This window comes from Cebus imitator, unplaced genomic scaffold (assembly GCF_001604975.1).
Source record: "Cebus imitator isolate Cc_AM_T3 unplaced genomic scaffold, Cebus_imitator-1.0 Scaffold345, whole genome shotgun sequence".
Classification (NCBI taxonomy): domain Eukaryota; kingdom Metazoa; phylum Chordata; class Mammalia; order Primates; family Cebidae; genus Cebus; species Cebus imitator.
The window spans coordinates 42,271-66,670 of NW_016107660.1; positions in this window are offsets into that span (position 1 = coordinate 42,271).

Below are 24,400 nucleotides of genomic sequence, written 5' to 3' on the forward strand. Positions count from 1 at the left end.
TACCATTTCTGTCTTGTCTCTTCTCTCTGGTTTTAAACCTGTGCCTTGTCATAATGTAAAGGCCCTGTATTTATTTAAAACTTATGAACACATTTGACCTGAAGTGGCAGCTGAACTGTAGTTCTAAATAGCTTCTATTCAGCATATTCCATTAAGTGCAATTTTATGAAAATGTCATAAACAAATCAATCACTTGACTTAATTTTCAGCCACCATCAGCTTCTATAGAGAATCTCAGCCATCAGAATATCCATAAGAACATATGATAAAGTACATATAAAGTACTGTGTGAGCACAATGAAAAAGCAATGAGATTCTTTTGGGGGGTTCAGGGAAAGCCCCTGAGTGAGGATTTCATTTGAATTGAGTATAAAATGATGAATAGACATTTTTCCATTGAAAAGGACAGATAGGCTAAGTGTCTCACACCTGTAATCCCAGTACTTTGAAAGTCTGATGCGGGCAGATCACAAGTTGATAAGTTTGAGACAAGCCTGGCCAAAGTGATGAGACCCTGTCTCTACCAAAAAAAAAAAAATACAAAGGTTAGCCAGGCATGGTGGCATATGCCCGTAATCCCAGCTACTCGGGAGGCTGAAGCCTGAGAATTGCTTGAATCCGGGAGGCAAAGTTGCAGTGAGCCGAGATCGAGCCACCGCAATCCAGCCTGGGTGACAGAGTGAGACTTCATCTCAAAAGGAAAAAAAAAAGGCAGACAGAAGCAGAAAGTAGAGAGACCCCTATCAGACTGCAGAGGACATTTGAGCAAATATATGAAGATGAAAAGAAACAATGAACGATCCAATATGGTTGAATTGGGTGAGTGGCAAGAGTGGCTGCTGGCAACCTGTGAAGGACCATGCATGCCAGGTTAAGAAGTTTAAGATAATTTGGTAGTATTTGAGCTGCAATAGATAGTTTCAGGGAGAACTATGCCAAGACCAGACATGTAACTTAGATAACCCTGACAGCCAGAGGATGGACAAATGGGTAGGGCTGAGACTGCAACTAAACTCCTTTACAATTTCAGGAGAGAAATGATGAGGCATAAGACAAAGCAAGTGTCCGTGGAGGTGGGGAAAAGGGAGCAAATGCCAGAGAAATATTGTGGATATGTTCGGTGGAACTTGGAACCAGACGAAATATACAGAATAAGTGCAACAAAGGAGACAGAAAATTAACTTAGATAGATGGGCTGATAACTGTAGCCATAATTAAGGGAAATATATTAAGCTCCTCTTTTCAATAAAGATTAGATTTAATTATGAAAAGCTCATCTATTCATTTACCATCTTTGTTTCAATAATATATCTTGTATCTTAATATAAAAGCAGTCATGGCAGTCCTCTGCACTGTATTTTGGTAGGTTTTTGTTTTTATCTTACTTAACTATAAGCTCCTTGAGGGAAAAACAGTCAAGCCTATCCCATTCATCCTTTGCAAACCCAGCACCCTGATTCCCAACAGAGAACACAACACATATTTGATGAATTAGATTGAATTTAAATCTACATATAGTGATAGGAATAAATGCCTAGAGGATTTTCCTGTCTCTGTTCCATTTCTTTGGTTTAGCTCAGTCTTTTTATTTTGGCTCCTGTGAGCTTTTTGCAGTGCTGCAAACACTTCTAGCTGACAAGAGAGAAAAAGAAAGTCAGTGAAAAGGAGGAGGGGGCATTGCAGCATCTAGATTGAACTCTGCAGGCTTGCCTCTCTCATAATTTTCACCTTTGATGGGGAACTGTCCCAGATTTCATCCACCAGGCTAAGGTTCGGATATGGTACCTTCTTAAATCAAGCTTGAAGGGAAATTGATTGAAAAGAAAACACCATTATGGGAAAACAATTCATTTTCTTCCCCATGACAGAAGGTAGACTTTTGTCTATACTGTAGAATAAATATTATCTGGCTGATTGCTTTAAGATCTGGAAGCTCAGAGGAGTCATGAAGGCTTTGCTCACTCTTTAGAAGGAAATTACCTTCCAGTTTAGAGATATTTGACACAAAGGTTTTGGTTAGCTTTCAAAAAGTAATACTTTTTCTCCCTGTGTGATTATTTATATTAGCTTGATATAGGTGCATGAAAACTTGCAAATATTTCTGCGTGCCGTTGTGTGTTTCTACTGAAGCACCCTCCAGACAGGGAGTAAGCAGATTTTTTATAATATTTCTATAAGTCCCTTAAATAATATTACAGTTGTCCAGTGCTTTGTGTTGAAAGAAAACAAATTTAAATTAATAAAGGTGGAATCAATATAAAAAAAGGTAGAATGATGGCTACCTGATGCTTCTAGTAGTAGAAAACACTTCATTGTTAGAAATAGCCAAGAAGGCACTTACGTTGTGAGACACCCATCCTTTCCATTGACAAAAGTCGGATTCATTTTATCTTGCAGAAATTGCGAACTGGCATCCCCTTGGACAAAATCTAGCCCTGATAATACATATTTGGCCAACATAGAAATTACATTATGTTGGCAATTCTTTTCTACTTCAACACAGGCCCCACCATGACCATTATACAATGGCTGGCCTAATTCACACATTTAAGTTTCTGGTTCCCAGAAGAGTTGAGGTTGACTGTCTTGCTGAAGATTTTTAGTGCGACTCTGCTTTGCTGGAAGAAGAATTCCTACCTTGCAAAAAACTCAGATGCATGTCTTCTGAGAGTGGAATGGACAAGGAACAAGTGTACTTGTTTATAGTACTTCTATAATGTCTCCCTAAATCACCTTAGAAGCAGAAATCTTACCCAAAATATGATGCTTGCCAGCATATTCTGTATCACCCATCATACTCTGAACCATCATGCCTGCTGTCTGGGTAGCTCTTGCTCTACGAGGCAATTTGTGGTATAAAGGTTTTTGATTAAGTTTTCGCCAGTGAAGATGTTGTCAGTGTACAAAGTCAGCAGCGCTTCTTGTGAAATGGTCGCCTCTCAAGCCAATCTTGGAAGCGTAACATTTTCTTGACCCCTTTAGTTCTAATGACGTCACTTTTATCCTGAACTAGAAACATGGTATCTTCTTAGTTGTTTATTCTCTTTCTTATTTCCTCTTTATACCTCTTCATATTTCTTTCTCTATTTTTCCCTCCCTCTCTTACTTCTTTACATCATTCTCTCATTCTATTTCTTTCTCTCTTTTTTTTTTGAAACTCTTAGCAAGAGTTAATGGACTTATGATCTAAAAATCAGGTTATTAGAATCTTTGTCATAAAAACCTAGAGAATTGATGTTTGAATTCTCCTTGGCTTGAGTCAATCCTTTATCCTTTTTGGGTAAATGAATTAAGTCTCATGCAATTTCCTGTGTGGGAGACTCTTTAGATGAATCATAAATTGAAAGCCCTGTCTGCTCATCAAGGGGCACAATTTTAGAGTTTTCCTGAGTATTATATGCGCACTTAGTACAGTCATTGGGACGCATAAGGCAACCATGTGCCTTAATCTATATGAAGTCTTGGTTCATATGTGATTATTTAGGTAAAGTATATAGCTGAAATTTTACATCTTTTGATCTCTTTCCAGAATTTCCCTGAGCCATTTAAAAATAACCTTTCTTTACTCATTTTTGTCTTAAAACATTTTTATTGGAAGACCTCAGACCTAACTTTAGCACTAGAGACTAAAAGTCATATCTCACTTAGTTCTACAATCTCTAGTCCATTTTCGATACTCCGAATAGATAGCAAAGGTGCTATTTTCACCGCTAGAGTGACAGAATGTTATACATGTTGGGATCCTACAAAGTACTGTGGAGAGTAATGAGCCATTGTAGAGCCTACAGGGATATATTTATATGCGATATTTTTTTTGTATCAGCCTCAAATCTTCCTAGAAACAGCCAGACAGGTCTTCCTGAAAATGATAATCTGGAATCTTTACTTTTGCAATTGTTCTATGATACTTGTTGAATCTGCTCACAGTTCTCTTCTCTTTCAGCGGGCAACTCCCAATTAATTCCTTGGGACTGCAATAAGAGAAAATTAAAAGGAACTCATTTGATATTAGATCATACTTAGTATATACCCATTGCATTGTATAATAAGTGAGCATGAGTATCATTCTGTTTCATAGCCCCAAACTTTTCCTTGAAATAATTGGCAAGAGGCTAGAGGAAAGATAGTCAAGATTTATTAATACCTTCATGATGCTAGTTATCTCTATAAACTAGTGAATTATTTTCCAAATATTGTATATAAAAAAATTGAGGCACCGAGGTATTACTTAACTGATTCAAGTTCACACAGCTAATAACAACAGAGGCATCGTTCCAAACCAGCTCCTCATGGCTCTAAAACCTGTGTGTTCTTTCCATAATAAGCTGCCTCATTTACTGAGCTTTTATTGTGGTAATTATTTTACATGCATTATTGCGTTTAATCCTCATAGCCTTGTTACGTAAGTACTGACTGTCCCCGTTTTTGCTGATGAAATAGGATTCAGAGAAATCAAGTAGCTCTCATGTTGTCTCACAGTGAATAAGCAATAGATTCAAGATTACCTCCAGAGCCTGTGCTCTTAATCACTACAGAAAATTATGAAATTACAAGGCATAGCCCTGCCTTGCAGTACTAGCATCGTGATGATGAGATAACACAAAACCAAGGTTCTTAAGGAATCCTCTGCACTTGGGTGTATGTATGGGAGGAGAAGAAGGTGTTCTAGATCAGATAGTAACATGACAAATTCAAGGATGTATGAATGGCGTGAATGTTCAGTTTTATTTTCATTTTAGATAGAGTTATATGATAACATGGAAGGAAGGAACTTCACTCTCCTGGAGTGTAGACTTGTCAGAAATGGACTTGACAGAGAGTGTGACAGCCATGGGGTCTGATAGGCTTTAGAAGGCAGGTCATAAAGAGCCTGGAGAAAAGAGCGTGCATTGCAAACTCTGGACAGACAGCAAAACCACTGCCCAGGTAAACCAAGGCTGCAGTCTAATCTTGGAAGGAGAGAGTAATTTAGGACAGCAAAGCAGAATCCATCTCCTTGAGCAAAGCTTCAGGAAAGCCCTGTCTGAATCTAGGGAGGTAGCTTTAGGAGGGAAAGCAGAAGAAGGACATTTGCAGAAGAAGGAAGAGAGGCACCCTTGGCCCTTACACACTGCTCCCGCTGCTCTTAACTGAACATGCCGTAAGTTGACCACCACTGACCACCAGCAACTGCTGAGACTAAGGAGAGCAGCAACAACTAAGCAATTAACCTTTGGTGATGGGTGTGAAATTCTAATTAAGAGCAGAGTCTCTTCTATCAGGTGGAGGGGAGAACATCAGAAAGATGTATAGGGGGAATGAAAAAGACCAGCATGTTAGCAAGTCAGATTTAAAAGACATTCAAATGTATGTAAGACGGTGAGAGCAAAGAAGGAGATCACTGACCAATTAATTTTTCTGTTTCCCAGTCCAAGTTTCTTCTCCTTTCTCTGTAACCTTGCAGTGACTGCTGTGTATAAAACCGAGCAGCTCCAGGGGGAGCTGACGTTGAATGCTTATGCTCCTCTCTGTCGTAATTCCTTTCTTCATTAGCTGAGTATCATTGGTAATTTCTATGTAAATTTTCTCAGAGTAGCAATTTAGCAGCTTTTCTGTTGACAAATGAGGAACAACTTCATAGTCAAGTGACTGCATGTCATCTTTTGCGAGGAGGTGGAAGTGGCGCCTTGTAGATTACAGGGATGGATGCTGGAAGTGGGCGATCTTGGGAAAGCCTCATTACCTCAGTGCCCTATTTAATTGCGCCCATTTGAGATAGGAGAAAATAAGCTTCTATATCTAGGGAAGCTAGCTTCTTGTGAAGAGCGATTGTTCTGAATCTTTTCTCTTTTAGTACTTGGTTAATGAATACCTTTCAAACAGAATCGAGAGGGAAGACCCCTCCAATTTTGTCCAGAAGCCTTCATAAGCAGAGACATATTTTGTTTTGTATAAGATGCTTCTCATTGTCCATATTCAGGAAGTAGGCAACAGTGGCTTCCTTTTTGAAGTGACCAGGGATGGATGCAGGCAGAAAGGTACCATTGCTTTCTAGATGCCACCTTTGCTATAAGAATCGAAGTCCTTTAAAGTGGACTCTAAAACTTCACCTAAATCAATTCCCAAGGAGACAGCTCCTATGCAGTTTTTTTCTCCTAACTAGAAAGCTTCCTCCTGCCTCTGTGCTGAAAATGGGAAAGGTAGATGAATGGGGAGGTCTTTTTTAAAGCCCAGATTTCTGGAATTTGTGGTCCTTCTACTTTCCCGTCCCCAGCAATGACCTTCTTCTCATTTATTCATGGCAGAATCATATGTATAAAACTCATTAATGCTGGTCACCGTTCTAACTTCTGGATGGTGGAAAAAATGATGCAGGACCCCTCCTTTCATGAAACTTTCATTTTAGGAAGGAGGAAACAGTAAGCAAGTGAACAGATAAGTAAATGGTGTAACATTGTTTAACAGTGATGGGATGGGAGGAGGGGTAACTGGAAGGGTTCATGGAAGCCCATTCTGCAGAGATGAGGGTTAAACAGAGATCTGAATGATAGACAGAGCCAGCCACTCACAGATCTAGGGAGGCATGCTCCCGGAAGATGGCACAGCTATAACCAAGGCCTTGAGGTGGGAAAGAACATAGCTTGCTGATGAATTAGATACATAGCCAGTCTGCTGTTATATTCTAAGATTATTTCAGACTCGGAATTAGGGATGTGTTTGCCTCTCTAGCTCCATAGGCCCTCAGGAGCCTGTTGGATACGTTGTTAAATTCAAGTCAACTAGCTCAAAGCAGAACCCAGCCCCTTCTCTGTCATCTTCTTTCTGCTGACTTCATATGAAGATGGCTCACTTTCACTGCCTTCCTTTGTGGGCATACTCAGTCTGTGAATTAAAAACAGAATAAATTTTCTCATCTCCCTTGGATCCTGGGGCAACTAGGGCCTGTCTAGGTCTCAGTTCGTTCCCTAGATTGGGATTAAGGTAGCTTTCCTTGCAATCAGCTAGATACCAATTTAACAAACATTCTCTGGCCCCTCCATATATAACCACTGCACGACCTTACTAATTTCTTAGGATTCTTCTCCCTTTCTTTTCTCCATAAATCCACACTTTAAAGAGTTTTTCTCTGTGCCTTTCTTATTCTCTTTTATGAAAAGCCCAAATTAGTTTATTTATTTTTGCCCTTAAAGTCCACCATATGCAATTAGGATGTACAGAAGCTATTATCTTAAAACAGTGAGAATCCTAAAATTTTTTTTTCCCATCCCCACATTCTCCTCAGTATGTTCCCTGCCCTTTGATGCATGAGAGGGTGAAAACTTCACATGTGTATTCTATGATAATGCACTATAATTGTACAAGTGTTTTCTGTAAATATCACTTCATGTAATTTTCATAAAAACCTTGGGAGATCAGCAACACAAGAACTGATGGGAATCTCTGTAAGGGGGGAAGTGGGGATGAAAGGGAAGTCAGATCACTTCCCAAGTCCAAAGCTCAGAGCTTCACGTTGACACCCAATCTGCACCGACCTTTGACCTGGCATCACCATTCCATGGCTATTTGTTGGTGTCAGCATCCTGGATAGGGGGATTTCTTTTGCTTTTTTTTTGGGTTGCAGTCTCATTCTGTAGTCCAGGCTGGAGTGCAGTGGCACAATCTCAGCTCACTGCAACCTCTGCCTCCCGTGTCCCAGTTCAAGCAATTCTCCTACCTCAGCCTCCCAAGTAGCTGGGATTACAGGCATGAGCCACCATGGCCAGCTAATTTTTCTATTTTTTAGTAGAGATGGAGTTTCACCATGTTAGCCAGTCTGGTCTTGAACTCCTGACCTCATGATCTGTCTGCCTCGGCCTCCCAAAGTGCTGAGATTACATATGTGAGCCACCGCACCTGGCTGATTTTTTTTTTTTTTCAAGTTGTAATGCAATGGCTAATAGAGAAGAGAAGGTAGGCCTGAGAAAGCACTGGTTTTCTTGGAACCCTGATTTATTTTTGGGAAGAAAGTAGATTAAGGCATAGGTGATTATTTATTTGTTTCTTATATCTTTCAGAAAAAAATCAGGTGTTCTATGACATTACTGAATATATAACCAAAAAAATATAAATCATTCTATTACAAAGATACATGCATATGTTCATTGTGGCATTATTCACAACAGCAAAGACATGGAATCAACCCAAATACTCATCAGTGATAGACTAGATAAAGAAAATGTGGTGCATATACACCTTGAAATACTCTTCAGATATAAAAAGGCAGGAAATCATGACCTTTGCAGGAACGTGGAAAGAGCTGGAAGCCATTATCCTCAGGAAACTAACGCAGGAACAGAAAATGGAATACTACATGTTCTCACTTATAAGTGGGAGCTGAACAATAAGAACACGTGGACACGGGGAGGGGAACAACACATACTGGGGCTCTGTCAGCGGAGGGAAGGAGGAGAATATCAGGTAAAAGAGCTAATACATGCTGGGCTTAATACCTAGGTGATGGGTTGATAGGTGCAGTAAACCACCATGACACACATTTACCTGTGTAACAAACCTACAGATCCTGCACATGTACCCCAGAACTTAAAATAAAATGACTCATTACTTTCTCCACTGGTTTTTTTTTTTTTTTAAGCACACATGTTCTCATGCAGAACACAGGCAAGCATGTCTAACGTGTTCCATTCTAGGTCTTGCTCTTGCATGTGGTTGAAGATGACTATGGACTATCCATGTCACCAATTATGGGTTCTGGTGTGTATATGGACACTTCTGACTTAACTCAAAATTTTTCTTACCGAGCCCTATTGCCAGCTAGGGGAAATCAGTTTCTATATTAAGCAAGGCTGTGTCCAACTTTTGAAAAGGAATGAATAGTTAAAATTGTGCATTTCTCACTCTGGCTCGCCGATAGCTGTCGCCACCGCCACCCCCAACTCTCATCTCCGCCACCTTCCCCAGCAGTGGAAAAGTATGTCATATGTGTGTGGGGTGGGTACAGATAGAGAAACTTGGCAGAAATAGGGTGAGAGATGTGACTAACACCCTCAACTAATTTCTGTGCGTGTTCCCAAACAGAGCTTCAGAGAAAGGAGCAAGAGCTCCTTGTGTTCTAACCCAAGCCACCCCTTCACACTTCCAGCTTTAGCTCACTTCTCCACCTTCCATGCAGTGTTGCCATCTGACCTGGCCACTGAGAAGTTCAGACCTCCCAGCAGGAGATCCGCCACATAAGCTAAAAATAAAAGCTGCTACTTCGCCATGGATACCATTAACCCAATTAGAGAAAAAGAAATTACAGCTTCATTAAGTACAAGCAGAATAAACTCCAATAAAGCAAACCAATCAGTTATACAATTTAAAACTTTACTAAAAAATCAAAATGATTTGAAACTACTGATCACTTAAATGACAGATGCTGCATGGCAGTCATTATTTGAGTCAGTAATTCAGCAGAAGTCCAAGGCTCCTGTGCAGCAGTACATGTGACAGGGACAGTTGATGATTCCTACACACAAAATTAAATGGAACTAGTTTTCGAGGGTCTGCCTCTCTCCGTGAAAAGGGAATGTATCCTTCTGAAAGTCCTTTTGTTTAAAAATATGATCAGGCTCTGAACGAATTTTAGGTCTTGATATTAACTAACAGAAGGCATGTATTTATTAAAATTTTGTATGAAATAGGGGCGAACTGGGGCCTGATTGATTGATATTGGAATTTGATTTATCCCCAGAAGTGCCAGGATATTAAGCCTCTGTTACTCTGCAAGTGAAACCATTTCGCTTCTGGTGGGTGAGGTAAATCTTAGTTTAGAATTGGTAAAACCTCAAGACTTTCAAAGACACACAGGCTCCTATTGTATACTTGCTCAAGTTCTTTTAATTATTTACAATTCCCTGCAAAGAACATTCTTGGGGGCGAGCCCCAGAGCAGAGGTGAGTCTCCAGCTGTGAAAACCATAGCAAGTGTGGCAGGAAGCATCTTCGATTCAGAACAGAACTGCCACTCATCTGTCCATCAGAACAGGGGCAGGAAGTTCCTGCCGATACTGATGGATGCCACAAATCAACTGGAGTTGTTCCCTGATCCATATGGGCCTTGGACTTGGTGCTATCCTGGAAACCAGATTCGTTGCTCAAGGAGGTGAGATAAGAGNGATGCCACAAATCAACTGGAGTTGTTCCCTGATCCATATGGGCCTTGGACTTGGTGCTATCCTGGAAACCAGATTCGTTGCTCAAGGAGGTGAGAAAGCAGCCTAACCAATGGCCAGCTCAAATTGCGAGCTCAAATGACCGTGGCCTCAAGGAAGTGAGCCTCTGAGAACCAGCCTCTGACAATGGGAATCTCACCTATTTGTCTGCTTTTGGGGTAGATCCAGACACCATAATGTGTCAGCAGCCTTTTAGTTGCTGAGACAATTGTCCCAGAGTACACAGACTCAATCTAAATCCCTCCAGTATGTTGTCAATGAATTTATGCCACACTGATTTTCTAATTTGCAGTTTTTAAGTCAATGTACTTTATTTTCTTTTAAAAATAGTGTTTTATATTTTCATGCTATAACATATTCCCATTGTATTAAAATTGGCAAGTAAAGAAAATAAAATATGTGAAGTCATTACTATCATTTTCCCAGAAGTGATGTGCTAACAATCAGACATATTTCATCCCCAATTTTTTTCTATAGACACTTTTACTTTACCATATTGTGTACTTGGGTCTATTTTCAACTCTGAGCCACCTGCTATATTGAACAGTTTCTACAGACACCATGCTGTTTCTTCTTTCCTTCTTTCACTCAACAATCATTTACTGAGCATTTTGAGAAAAACTGGGAGGACAGAGATAGAATGCTTTTGCATTTTATCTGGAGTCAACTAGTTAGAAACCAGAAACAACTGTCTGGAATCTCTCTTGTTATTTGCACCTTTACAATCCCTTCACAGAATAGGTCCACAGTCTTGATTTGGTGACTAAATGAAAACAAAATGGAATTCATCAATGTGGATTTGTTTTGTATTGGCTCGAAGTTACTGGCAATCTGTGACATACACCACTCCCCACCATAGACACATGCGTTTAAATGCAGATGCTGTTATTAGTCTGTTCTCAAGCTGCTAATAAAGACATATCCAAAACTTGGTAATTTATAAAGGAAAGAGATTTAATTGGCTCACAGTTCCACATGGCTGGGGAGGCCTCACAATCATGGCGGAAGGTGGAGGAAAAACAAGACACATCTTACATGGCAGCAGGCAAGAGGGCTTGTGTAGAGGAGCTCCTGTTTATAAAACCATCAGATATCCTGAGACTTATTCACTACCATGAGAATGGTGTGGGAGAAGGCACCCCCATGACTCATTTATCTCCACCTGACCCTGCCGTTGACACATGAGGATTATTACAATTCAAGGTAAGATTTAGGTGAAAACACAGCCAAACCTATCAGCGGCACACACAATTTTATGTGTTTGTGAAGAAGACGCAATTGTGGAAACTACTTAAAAAGTATAGGTCAACATGGTGAAACCCTGTCTCTACTAAATATACAAAAATTAGCTGGGCATGGTAGCGCATGCCTGTAGTCCCAGCTACTCGGGAGGCTGAGGCAGGAGAATTGCTTGAACCCAGTAGGCGGAGGTTGCGGTGAGCTGATATCGAACCATTGCACTCCAGCCTGGGCAACAAAAGCGAAACTCCATCTCAAAAAAAAAAAGTATAATGTCAGTCTCATGAATTGGGGAGAGTTAGGTGACCCTGTAATGACACCTGTGGGCTTGCATTTTATTCTTGATCACTAATAAACCATTTTTCATTGCTCTCTGTTTCAATAAACCCAAAAATCTAGGGTTCACAAAACAACGAGATTAAGGAAACCAGCTGCAACTATTTCGGTAGGAAACCTTTCCTGATTTGAGAAGGATGGGTAAGGAGGTGGAGAATGAGCTTCTAAGGCACAGTTTTGATTTTCCAGAAAAACTCATCTTCTTAAAACTGATAATCTCACCAACATGAGGCCTACCAACTGACTCGTAACAGCCTAACTGCAATGTATCTGTCTGAAGCTGTTAAACACAACTCTTTTCAAAACATTTAGCCATCTTCAGAAAAGGTGTTTTTTTTTAATTCAAGCTAGGTTTTCTTCCTTTATTTGAAAAAGAAATATGACACTTTTAGGAATATGATTATATATGCATATAAGGAGGAGAAGCAGAATACTTAAAAGGCAAGCATTTCCTCTTTTTATTTGAGAGATAGAAAGAAACTCCTAGGCAATCAGAGCAGAATATTCCCAACATTACCTTTGATCCACCCACTGAGCTACTGAATAAATGCTTAATATATCAGTGAGTTCACAAAGTTTCTTTTCCTGCGTCCTTTAAACTGATCGATCTCAATCACCTCTACTGAAATGTTATCCTGAGAAAACTACAAACCAAAGGCAGCTCACCACTGATTCCTCGTTTATGAGGGTTTCTCAGGAGAACATACAGCTGAAGATCACTAATGTTCCTCCTTGGTAGACCTCTTTTGCTCTTCATGAGGATATCATACTAAATGACTCATTCGTAATTTATCAGAGCTTTTTCCTTCCCCAATCCATTCTGCTTAATGCATTTTTTTTTTTAGTTTTTCCTGTATTTGGAATGCAGAAGTCCAGACTTGGTGGGAACCCAGAAGGGAAGAAAGTAAAAGACCAAAATGACTGTGAAGCTGAGAAATCCAAATTTGGAAGGAGTGGCATCCTCATAGGTGATCATCCTCACAAATGCTCACAGAAGTCCATATGATACTGCTTACATTGCCTGGGCCTTTATGAAAGGAGCAGGGTCATGCAAGATTAGTCATTGTCCAAAGAGCAAAGAGCATGGAAGTCACCAATAGCCTGCAAACTCCTTTTGGCTCCTTTAGCCCTTACTACTTTTTTATGCCTTTAACCTTACTTGATTATATTTTCTTATATACCAGATATAAACCAGGATGGTTGGGGGCCATTATGTATTGAGCACTGCCCAACTCAATTCACTTAGCTTGCAATGTGACTGGCTCCTCTCCTCTAGAGGTGCTCAAGGTGCAACCCACATAGCCACACCTGACAGCCATGTTGTCAGTGCCCAGTATTTTAAACACTTCCCGGGCAGAGACTATGAAATAGAGAAAGGTTTGAATAGTTATTCACAGAATTCAGTTAAGCTGAAAAAGTCAGAAGACGAGACTAGCTCCACTGACTCCAGAAAAAGTGATTTGGTTTCCCAAGGGTGAAATCTTCCCCCACAGACATGTACTGTTTGGCAATATGTTTTTTTAAACCTTTAGAATTGTAATGCTTTTTGCTGGGTTATATGTTCTCAAATTTTGCCTCAAGCTCCATCATTCCCTGTTTTATTATGGTAAGTTTATCACACATTTATATACCTGCCAGGCTATTGGAGATATTTTGATATGTGGCTTGACCTTTCTGGGTCTCATTTAACCTCTCTAGACTGCAGTTTTCTCAACTGGAAAAATTGCCATCATATCTGCCCTGCCTACATCATTAGACTTGATGACGATTCAAAGGAACAATTCAGGCAGAAGCTCTGTGAAGACTGCAAAACACAATATAGGCTACATTATCATTAAACTACTTGATAGTTTTATAACTTTTTAGGGTAATGAGACATAATCAAATGCAACTTCATATATGTAAGTAACACTTCTTCATTCTTATCTTGTAAAACTGAATCTTCATCCTTTGACTGATAAGCTGACCAGCATAAACCTTGGAGAACCTTAAACTTCTGAACACATTCCACTTCTCTCTTTATGTTCCCTTGTGGATCTCTTAGGTGTATGCAGAGAGTGAGAGTCCACCCTGCAGGTTACCTTTCACTCAAGATTGTGGTGTCCTATTCATTGTCCAGTTCTGGACTTTTTTTTGCCCCATCGCAGAAAATTGGTGTCACATTGCCACGTGGAGCATCCCTTCTTCCCTCTTAACCCTTTCGCTTCTTCAGTGGTGGAGTGCCCTCCTAAAACTGGAGAAGAGAAATCTAAAGCAATGTGTTTCAGAATGAAAGCATCAATCACAAGAAACTCTCAAGCCTTAAAATGCATTCAGCTTTTGAATATAATACATTATATCTGTATTTATTGGTAAAATATTAAGCAAAATGATAGACAAAATGTAGACTATATAAGAATCTATGGAATTGACATGATTTAGATACCCATTCAAAGCTGAGTCATGAAAAAGGTACAGTGTTTTCATTGTACATTTTTTTCTATCCCTGTGACATCTGAATACTACCTTCACCATTTTTTGTCATATTCACCTATCACTTGGACTAATGTTTACTTAATATTCTTCTTTAAGTTGATTTATTTTACTTATATTTATTTTGAAAGCAAAATATATAATTCTAAAGTCAGTATTCTTGCAAATAAAAGATAATTATAAAAAAAGCTTTAAAAACAATTTATGTTGTTATATTTTAGCTATGTATTATAGCCTGACAAAAGACAAGAATTAGTTCTCATTTTAAAAAAGTGAAAAAGGATATTGACAAATTTTTAAAAGGCTTTAAGTGCCTATTTTCTCTCTGAGGAAATAAAGATCAAAAGAAAAAAGTTAATAATTTTCCATAATTGTGATTTGGAAGGATTCAGTATATTTTTTCGTTATGACTTCAAATCATTTAATATACCAAAAACATAGTCATAAACACTGGGGTAGTTGTCTATTTTGATTGCAGAGATTTTATTTTTATACATAGATGTTTTCGATATAACCTAAATTTCTGGGAAGTTATATATTTTACATTTTATTTTAAAAATCTTTCTTCCCTCACTTCTTCATTGAAGTAATAAGGGACTTCTTTAAACCAAAGTTTCCATTATGGATAATAAACAACCATCACAACAAGAAACTACTAAATGATTACAGTTCCCAGTAGAAGTGCTTTACATGGATATTTTACTTCAACCCTCACAACGGCTCCATAAAGCAAATGCTATTAGAGTAACTGTTTTCCAAATGTGAAAAGTAAGGCTTACAGGAATTTATTAGTTTGCTATGATCACACAGCTAGTATGTCAGGCAATCTGATCTGGCACCTGCAATGTTAACCTTTCTTGAAATAATCTTACTATTTTAAAAAAGTATTACTAATAATGCTAAGAGGCTATATTTTACTATTTTTTTTGAAAAGTATGTTTATGGTCTACATCAAATATTAAAAGCCACATTCAGAAACTCCTGCACCATTGGAAAATGAAATTTTACAATTTGGATTGCTGTTTGGAAAGCAAGGTTAAACAAATAAACAAAAATAAAAAACCGACAAAAGCATATCAATAACCATTCTGGATTTTTTTTTTCATTTTAAAAATGAATGTTCAACGTTTCTTCCTCCTAGTGTATTGCCTTACTTCCTTAACATAATCCTATTTTATTAACAAGACTGGGAGGACACAGGTTAGAGTGAGGTTCTGAGAGATGCTTTAGAGCCAGAGAAAAGTGAAAAATTCCGGAAGTCTTCAGAACCCAAGAAGACTTTGGAATTGGCAGCAATGACTTCCACTGGTATTTTACCATGTTGCTGTAATTAATCCCATTCCCATTTCTACTTCTTTTTATGACAGAATTTCTTAACCTTAAAATTATTGACATGGTGGGTTGTATACGTCTTCATTGTGAATGGCTGTCCTGTGCATGGTAGAATGTATAGCAGCATTGTTGAGCTCTATCCACTAAATGCCAGTAGCATCTCCCAAGTTGTGACAATAAAAAGTATTTCCAGACTTTGTAAAATTACTCTGGTTAACCACAGCTAGGGATTACCTCAACTTGTGGTACTTTTCTGCTCATTTTACTGTTAACTGGGATCTGCCATTATTGCTGGTGGGCATATTACTGTTGTTGCCTTCTCCTTTAGTAACGGTTCTTTCTCTGCTCAGAGAAAGGACATGTTTAGAACCTTTTGAATCTTAATAGAAGCTCTTTTACTATTGAAGGTATATCAGTGAGATAGAAAAATGACTGCATATTGACATTTATCTAAATATTTTCACTTTGATTTCAGTGTTGAATCAACATCTCTCTCAGCTTGTCTTCCTGGAGAAGGATATTTTCTGGAGGTTCTAGTCAGGCTTCATGGTTACCAAAGTAGGCGGGAGTCTTATCAGCTAGGGGTTACTGTGGAAACCAGAAAATAAATGGACAACGCAGGGACTGCTTTTTGGCTAGTATAATATTCTAGAATCCCTGAGGCTTGTTTTTAAATCAGAATAAGCTGATTTTATGTCTCACTTTTGTCTTGTAGAATTACAGAAAGCAGCAAATACTTATCTTGGCATGTCCTGTCATGACATGAGCCAAAAACTGTCTTATTCATAGAATCCCTGTCTAGGGCAATAGTTGCCTTATCACCATTTGAGGGAAGCACTGCTGAAACCCTTGGAGACCCCAAAGTTATGTACTCTCATTTGATGGATATGTGACTCAAAATTCACATTGACCACATCAATTCAAAATCTTACCAATTAGACTGGTAAAAGAACTCTGGGTACTTTGTTGGGAAGGATGATGGAGAAGGGATAAGTGAAAATGCAAAGGATTATGAATAACAAAAGACTTGAGAAATATTTTGGGCTTCAGATATTTACGATGGGACTAGTAAGTACCACTTTTCACCTACTGCCATTTGAAAATTGCCTATTAACATTGTTTTTTTCTGAAATGCTGCTATGAGAAGGCAGGGATGGGAAGGCGATTGTGATTGAGTAAAGATCCATTCTTTGAATCAGGTCCTCATTTGTAAGTTGTGATTTTCTGTACATTAAGAAGATAATATATTTTTTTCTAACATGGCCTCGTATTTTCAGCTTTTTACTCCACCTTATTCAAATGCAGGGTGATTTATTTTTCTCCTTTATGCCAGGTGACCACCCCCTGTGTGTACCCTCTCTCAGAAGTATTTCTTTCTACTTTTCTAAATCAAAACAAAAGTTCAGCTTATGTTGTGTAGAAAAGGCCCTGTTAAGGCACGTCACACCGTCCTAAAGCACATAAGTTATAACTTATTTGTGTATTTAGTTTGAGGTGCCATTCCTGAGTATCTAATAGTGAGATTAATGCGCTGGTTAATGTGGTATAAATTTGGGGTAGAAATCATTTTTAAATCTCACAAATACCTACCACTATGATGTGTGAAGCTTTGGGTTTTTATGGCTGCAACTCAAGCAAAGAAATATTTGAAGGAGGTGATTTGATGTTAGTATTTAATAAAATGTACTAAATTCACTTACTTGCTGAAGAAACACCCTTCTTTACTATCATCACTGGTTTTTATATTTAGGTCTGTGAATTTATCCTTTATCATGGCTTACCTTTGAAGATGGTGGCATAATTAGAGAGTTACAGGGGGACTTCTGAAAGTTGTAGATAAATTGAACTAAAAGATAAAAATAAAAAATAATTTTATGTCTCCACATAAGCTCCATCAGGTTCAAGACATTTTTGTAAGCTATAATATCAGTCATTTAGTCCATCCTTAAACAACTGAGGTTCCTGAAAATGTAACCAGACTAATGCACTCTTTTTGACGTTACTAACTGAAGAAAACTGGGTGCCCTTTGAAGACATTTTAAGATTAGGAAACAACATTAGGAGCCAAATCAGGGGTACAAGGTGGTTACCTAATTACTTACCATCAAAACTGTTGCAAAATTGTTCCTGTTTGTTGGGAAGAATGAGCAGAAGTGCTGTTGTGGTGGAGAAGGACTCTCTGGCAAAGCTCTCCGGAGTGTTTTTTGTTTGTTTGTTTGTTTTCTTTGTGTTTTGCAAAAGATTTGGCTAACTTTCTCAAAACACTCTCATCAACAGCAGTGTTACTGTTCTTCGGCCCTCCATAAAGTCAGTGAGCAAAACGCCTTGAGCATCCCTCAAAACTGTTGCCATGACCTTTGCTCTTGACTACTCTGCTTTTGCTTTGATTGGACCACTTCTACCTCTTGGTGGCCATTGCTTCGATTGTGCATTGTTTTCAGAATCCTACTGATGAAGCCATGTTTCATCTCCTGTTACAATTCTTCAATGACCTGTTTGAGGATCTTGATCTCATTTGTTTAGAATTTTCCCTTAAACTCTGGTCTTGTCTTCAGCTTATCTGGGCACAGTGTTCTTGACACCAATTGGGTGAAAAATTTGCCCAGTGCTAGTTTTTCAGTAAGCTTTGCTAGTGAACCAATTGAGATGTCTATGGTGCTGGCCATTGTTCATGCTGCTAATTGATAAACCTCTCCAATTAGGGCACAAACAAGATTATGTTTTTCTACAGAAATTGAATGGATGGTCTGCTGCTGTGGGTTTCATTCTCAACGTCATTTTGTCCCTTCTTAAAAATAATTACTCATTTTTAAACTGCTGATTTATTTTGGCCATTGTCCCCAAAACTTTTTATAAATCGTCAGTGAGTTTACCATTGTTTCACCCATAAATTCACCACAAATTTGATGTCTGTGCTTGCTTCAATTTTAGCAGAATTTGTATTGCTCTGAAAGGGGCTTTTAGAAAATGAGTGCCTTATTTCTCTTGCTCCCTCAAACTAGATCATGTTCAGACATGTTGTAACAAGTTAGTAAAAGTTTATTTTGGTACAAAGCCAAATAGAAATCTATGCATATTTTTTTTCTTATATGCATTTTCCACAAACATTTTGAAGACCCCTCATATATTCATCTATATATATGGCCTGTGGGAAATCTCACAATGAAAATTAAAGACACAGGTTTACTCATTGGAATGAAATAGCTTACAGGAAATTCCCACAGCTGGCTAGAAAGAGTTGAGGCAACCTCTTCCCTCTCCATGGTTCCAGTATCACCCAAAGCTTTTCCTCCTAAGCACTAAATCTTTGTTGCAGTATGCCTTCTTCAAAGGTGCTTACAAAATGGCCTCATTTCAAAGTATGAAAGGTATTTTAACAGTTAGATTGCAGCTGGAATTTTAAAGCCCAGACCTTTAAAATACATAGATAAAAAGAAGAAAAATAAAAACTCTTTATACAAATTCTTAATCTTAGTTTGCTCTCTGTATAAAATTGACATCGCCATAATGACTTTAGTCTTTTCTCTGTCCTGGATTCTCCTACTCTCCAGCTTTTAAAATTAATCCATTATGGATAGTGCCTATTATAACAGCACATTGTAGGTGCCCCATTACTTTTGTTGCTTTATTCCCCTAAATCCTCACACATCATGTGATTGTGCTTGCAGAGCACATTGAACTACAACACAGTCTTTCACTCCAAAATCTGTCACCAAAAAGCAAAGCAAAATCTTTCCCTCCTTTACTGAATGGATGGCTGGGTGGATAACTGCTCTTTGCACATGTTCATGTTGAGTAGGTGCTGTATAAAATCACTTGTTCTTTTTTTAATGTGACTCACAACAAAATTATCCCAGCTTTCAGTAATCTCAAGGAAAAAAAAATACTTGCCATCTGCAATTTACTGCTTTTAACCTGAAACATAGGATCTAAAATGATACTCAGATACTTAAGAGGCTTCACGTGTTGTAGGCAGAAGCTGACAGATGGCACATGGTAGTAGGCTGGTACCTTATAAGAAGGGAAGACAGAGGCAGGTAGACAATGGGATGGAAAGCTTCTTGGGAAAAGGTCATGACAACTCTTGAAGCAGAGATAATTAATTATTTCCTATATTCTTTGAATAGCCTGCTTATACAAATAGCTGATGTCCTCAGTAAGACATAGCAGTGAATCTATGGGAAAGGAATCTGTAAATAATAAAGGAAGGGAGCTTCTCTTATGTCTATTGCTAAAGGGATTATCTTAGCATTCAATTTTAAGCCATGTAACCTGGAATGCTTACTCAATGTATAATTCTTTTTCTTACTCTTCATGCAATGTATAGACTTGGATTCCTATATTGGGAGAATAACTTATCTCTTTTAAATAACACCATAATTTTCATTGAAGGTAGTGGAGAAAGAGAGTAAAGTGGAGCAATTTTCAAAGCTCTGTCTTCCATGGGCCATATTCCTACTCATCTGTGACATCTAACGTGATAGATTTTCAATAATAATTTGTAAAATCGATATTTGGAGAAGTTTATACATACTTCTCAATCCAAGACTATAGAAACTTCTGCATTCTAGAATGAATGTGTCTCTGTCAACTGTATTCTGAAGGTAAGAGACATTTCACATTTGATTGCTTCAATCAACATTTTCCAATGCAGATCACTAGGCAGAAATGCCTTGACAGGGCATATATTTGATACATAATGATTATTTGCCTTGACTTTTAACAAAGTCCCATTTAGAAAGTTTGAAAGACTCAAAGGCAAATGTGATTGGTTGTATGCTAAAGCATGTTCAGTATGTGTTTTGAAATATCTTTAAAAGTTCCCAGGATGTGGCACATATCATTCACTTGCAGCTGAAAATCTCTAAGTTGAACAAGGACAAGTATTTGCTTTGTTCCATGACGCACTCCACATGTGACTTAAATGGCAGAGTGAAGCCTCTAGTTTGTAGATTTTTGCTTTGGGAGACAGGGAGCTGTCCATAGTTCTGAATGGGTTATGCTTTAAGGAGGATAGACACAGGGTGCAAAGGAAAGTGACGAGGATCCCCTGACCTGCATTGACTTTAGCAATAAAGGCACTGGAATAATGAGATCCCATGGAATTTACCAAAATACGAGTAGAAACAGGTGTTAAAGGCAGCCCAGACTGTAGTTCAGTCTAAGAACATCTAAGCTGCAAGTTCAGCCATAAAACTAGAGCCCTGCAGTTGGTTTATCTCAAGGCAGTAATTTTTAAAGGGGGGCGTTAAATAGTCTTTCCAACTGTAGCTATATTACCTGAGGCAATTAGTTTACCTATTTTTTAAGGCAAGCAAGTTGGGTCTGACTGTTATTTGAAATCTAATGACAAAGCCAGTTGACACTGTGCCTCGTCTACTCCCCATTTCATCCCCTTTCCATCTCTGTTTTCTCCACCCTGCCTATCCTCATTTCTTTTTGCTCTTCCTTTTTTCCTTTCTACTCTTCTCTATTCTCCCACTCTTTAATTTCTCCTCTTTTGCGGCCCTCCCATCCTCTTTCCTTCTCTACCTTTTTCTCTCTTTTTTAATTTCTTTCTCTGTCTCTGTCTCTCTCTCTGCGTGTGACTGAATTACCTCTTGAGTCAGCATTTAAATTTTGTAACTGGATGTTATGGGTCTTTGTAGGTTTCACTTTGGGAGAACCTGATCAGTGGTGGACTTTAGAGTTACTTTGACATGTTTACAAAAATAAACTTATCAGTAGTTTTAGAGACTGCCATTTGAGCAATTATAGTCAACCTCCGCAGAGGCTTGGTAGGCTTACCACAATTTAACCTCACTCTTCCATCATTCGTTCTCTGCTCTGTGAAACAAGTACTGTACTCTTCTTCAAGTCCAAGTGAATAGGGCTTTTCTAGGAAATTCTTTGGAATTATAAGAAAATAATTCCTTCTATGAGAAAGGAAAAAGTGGTGGCTTTCGAAGTAGATTATTTACCATCTCTCTCAAGAGAGATAACCCATAATCCTTAACAAAACCATGTTCTAATGACGTCATTGACCACAGCATCTTCTATCCCAAAGGAGATGAAAATAACTAAACTCCTGTCCTGATGCAAATATAAGAAATGCAGTGATGACCTGACAAGTCTGATTTCCTTCTTGTCCTTGTTATACTCTGTTTACCCCCATTTTAAATTATCTCTTCCTCATTTCTCCATATTATTTAATTTAATAAGCAAATGTCCCCTGGTATAAGCTGTGTAAATATTGTAACTGAATTACTGTCTGTTTACTTAACTCATTACAGAAAACTATGATAAGGTTTTTAATTACAAAATTAGCCCTGCCAAATCAATTTCTTTCATTTAATGAACTTCAAAAGGTGGTACAAAGAGGATAAAAATCATGCCTTTTCCCATGTTATTTAGGGCACTTTTTTCTAAAAATAATTATTACATAAAAATTGCCAACAACAACAACAATATTTTCTTCCTTGTCTGTTTTTGTATGATTCCTTTAAACTGTTAATTTATGCTAAACTTGTTGAGCTAAGATTTCATAAAATACTTCTTTTGAACCTATATTTTATTCTCAGCGTTGTCTTGAATATCTTACTCTGACTTCCCTAGCTCTTCACTTACCAATTTGTTTCTAATCTTCTCCTTCATAACTTTATGAATAAGTTTTCTATGTAGTGCCTTGTATTGCTCTTTAGACCTGTCACTTACCACTTCTTCTTCTTAGGATACTCCTCTCCACTGTACTTTTCACATCTATTCTAGCTATACATTTTTAAGTTCTTTAGCACAGATAAACATATCTGATAAAGCAAGATCAAGTTCAAAGATGCTTTATCTTGTTTGCATCCAACAAACTGGGGTTATCCTGAACTCTCAGGCAAAACACGGTAAAATCCTGACAACAAAATGAAGTGACATTTATGCTTACATATATCCTTCCTTGTTTTCTCTATTTTCATTCTAAATGTAAATATCTAGTCCATTTCATTTATGTGTCTAATAATCATTTTACTTTTACCTAAATCTGTTTGGTAAAAGTTATGAACATGGCTGTTACAGAATTATCATAATTTCCATGCAGAAACTTCTGACATATTTTACTGAATATTTTTGAAATGTTACACTTACAGTTAAACCTAGAGAGGATTCTTTTGGGGAAAGGGACTACCTTATGGAAATGTGGGAAATTCTTTCTATTCTTTCCCTTTTTTTCATGCCTAGTTTCCTAACATTAGATTATTTATATATACTGGTAATTAAACTTATTTCAAAATCTAAAGCTAAGGGAAATTAATGGGTCATTGCTCAGAAAAATGCATAGTAATTGAGTTTTCTAAGACTGTCACAACATTTGATTAGCAGTGTCCTTACTGAAATTTTGTGGTTTCTTCCTGTAGACAAGGCCACATGCAAATGAAAGCAGACTTAAAATATTTGTACCTGTAGCTGGAAAATCAAATCATAAGTGGGGAACTACATATTACTGCTATGCCACATAATTTGGGAGCTATAAATCTAGGATGTCAGACATCTTTTTTATGAATGTCATAGTATTAATAAAAAATTCTCTTAATGTGTTTACAAATAAATTGGCATTAATTCTATGAATTCTTTCTTTGAGCATTCCTCATTTTTAGCCAAACTCTTGGTGGGTGAGTTGCAAATGGTTATTGCCTAGTGAGATATGACCTATGAAGAATAATCTGTTTTACTGGATCCCTTGGTTTGGAATGTAGCATATGCTTGTCCAGGTCCACTTCTGATAACCAGGTCTGTTGGTTCTTGCTACTGCGTGAAATAGCATAATAATTAATTCAAAAGATGGCTGCTTTTCCCTAGAAGTCTTTAGGATCTTTTAAGGTTGACTAAGTCTACAGAAGAATGAGAGAGAATCTTTGATTTATTTGTGGTCTAGAGGTATCATGACTGTGAATCACAAAGTTGTGGCGCAATGGACTCACCTCAGAAGATTTTCCTCATGAAATTAAAGTTTCATTTTGTCTTAAAAGAGTCCACTCTCATGCAGTTTGGCATGATCTCATCAAAGCAAGAATCCGGCTTCCTGATCTAGTTAACTGGGAATCTATATAGACACACACAATCCAACCTCTGGGGCCTGTTTTGTAAACAGTCTTTATGTCATGACTTAGAATACCGCATGAGAAATTTCTCCTCGAAGAGAGATGACTGCTTTTGACAGTTGGCTTTTCCCAGTGCAGTCATTAGACTGCACATGACTGATGTGTGTGCATGTTTGGGGAGGGGTCTTCATTCCCTGGAACTATAATGTCAGGTTTCATATTGTCTGAGATCAGCATCTCTTCAGAAGCAACCATGTACTGCTTTCTCCCCAAACCGCCTTCCCTCCTGACCATAACTGGTTATATAATCCTGCATCTTCTATTATCCTGACTGCTGATCCGTGTCTGATGGCTATGCCAGGTCTCACAACACCAGGCACTTTTGATTACTGCACTCTAAGCTGCTTAATAAGACAATTAAAAATGATGTACAAATGGCCATCACAATGCAACTGGGGATCAGGAAGAGAATGTTCTATTTGCTCCAATATTAAAAACGCATGCCCTTCTACAGTTCCTTCTGCAGCTGCCTTTGATGCCAGTATTGGTTTACTTCCTTTTTAGATTTTTTTTGTTGTTGAATATCATTTTAAAATAGTTCCTCCTAAATAATGTATAGCTGGAAAGAATTCAAGGGATGTGTTACGGATGCTAGATTGGTCTGAAATCTTCCCTTTAGCGGGGTGAACACTGCCTATAATTCTGGAGTAGTTTAGAAGTAGTACAAATGGTATTTCACCATGCCAGCTCCTTCTCAGTTTGAGGG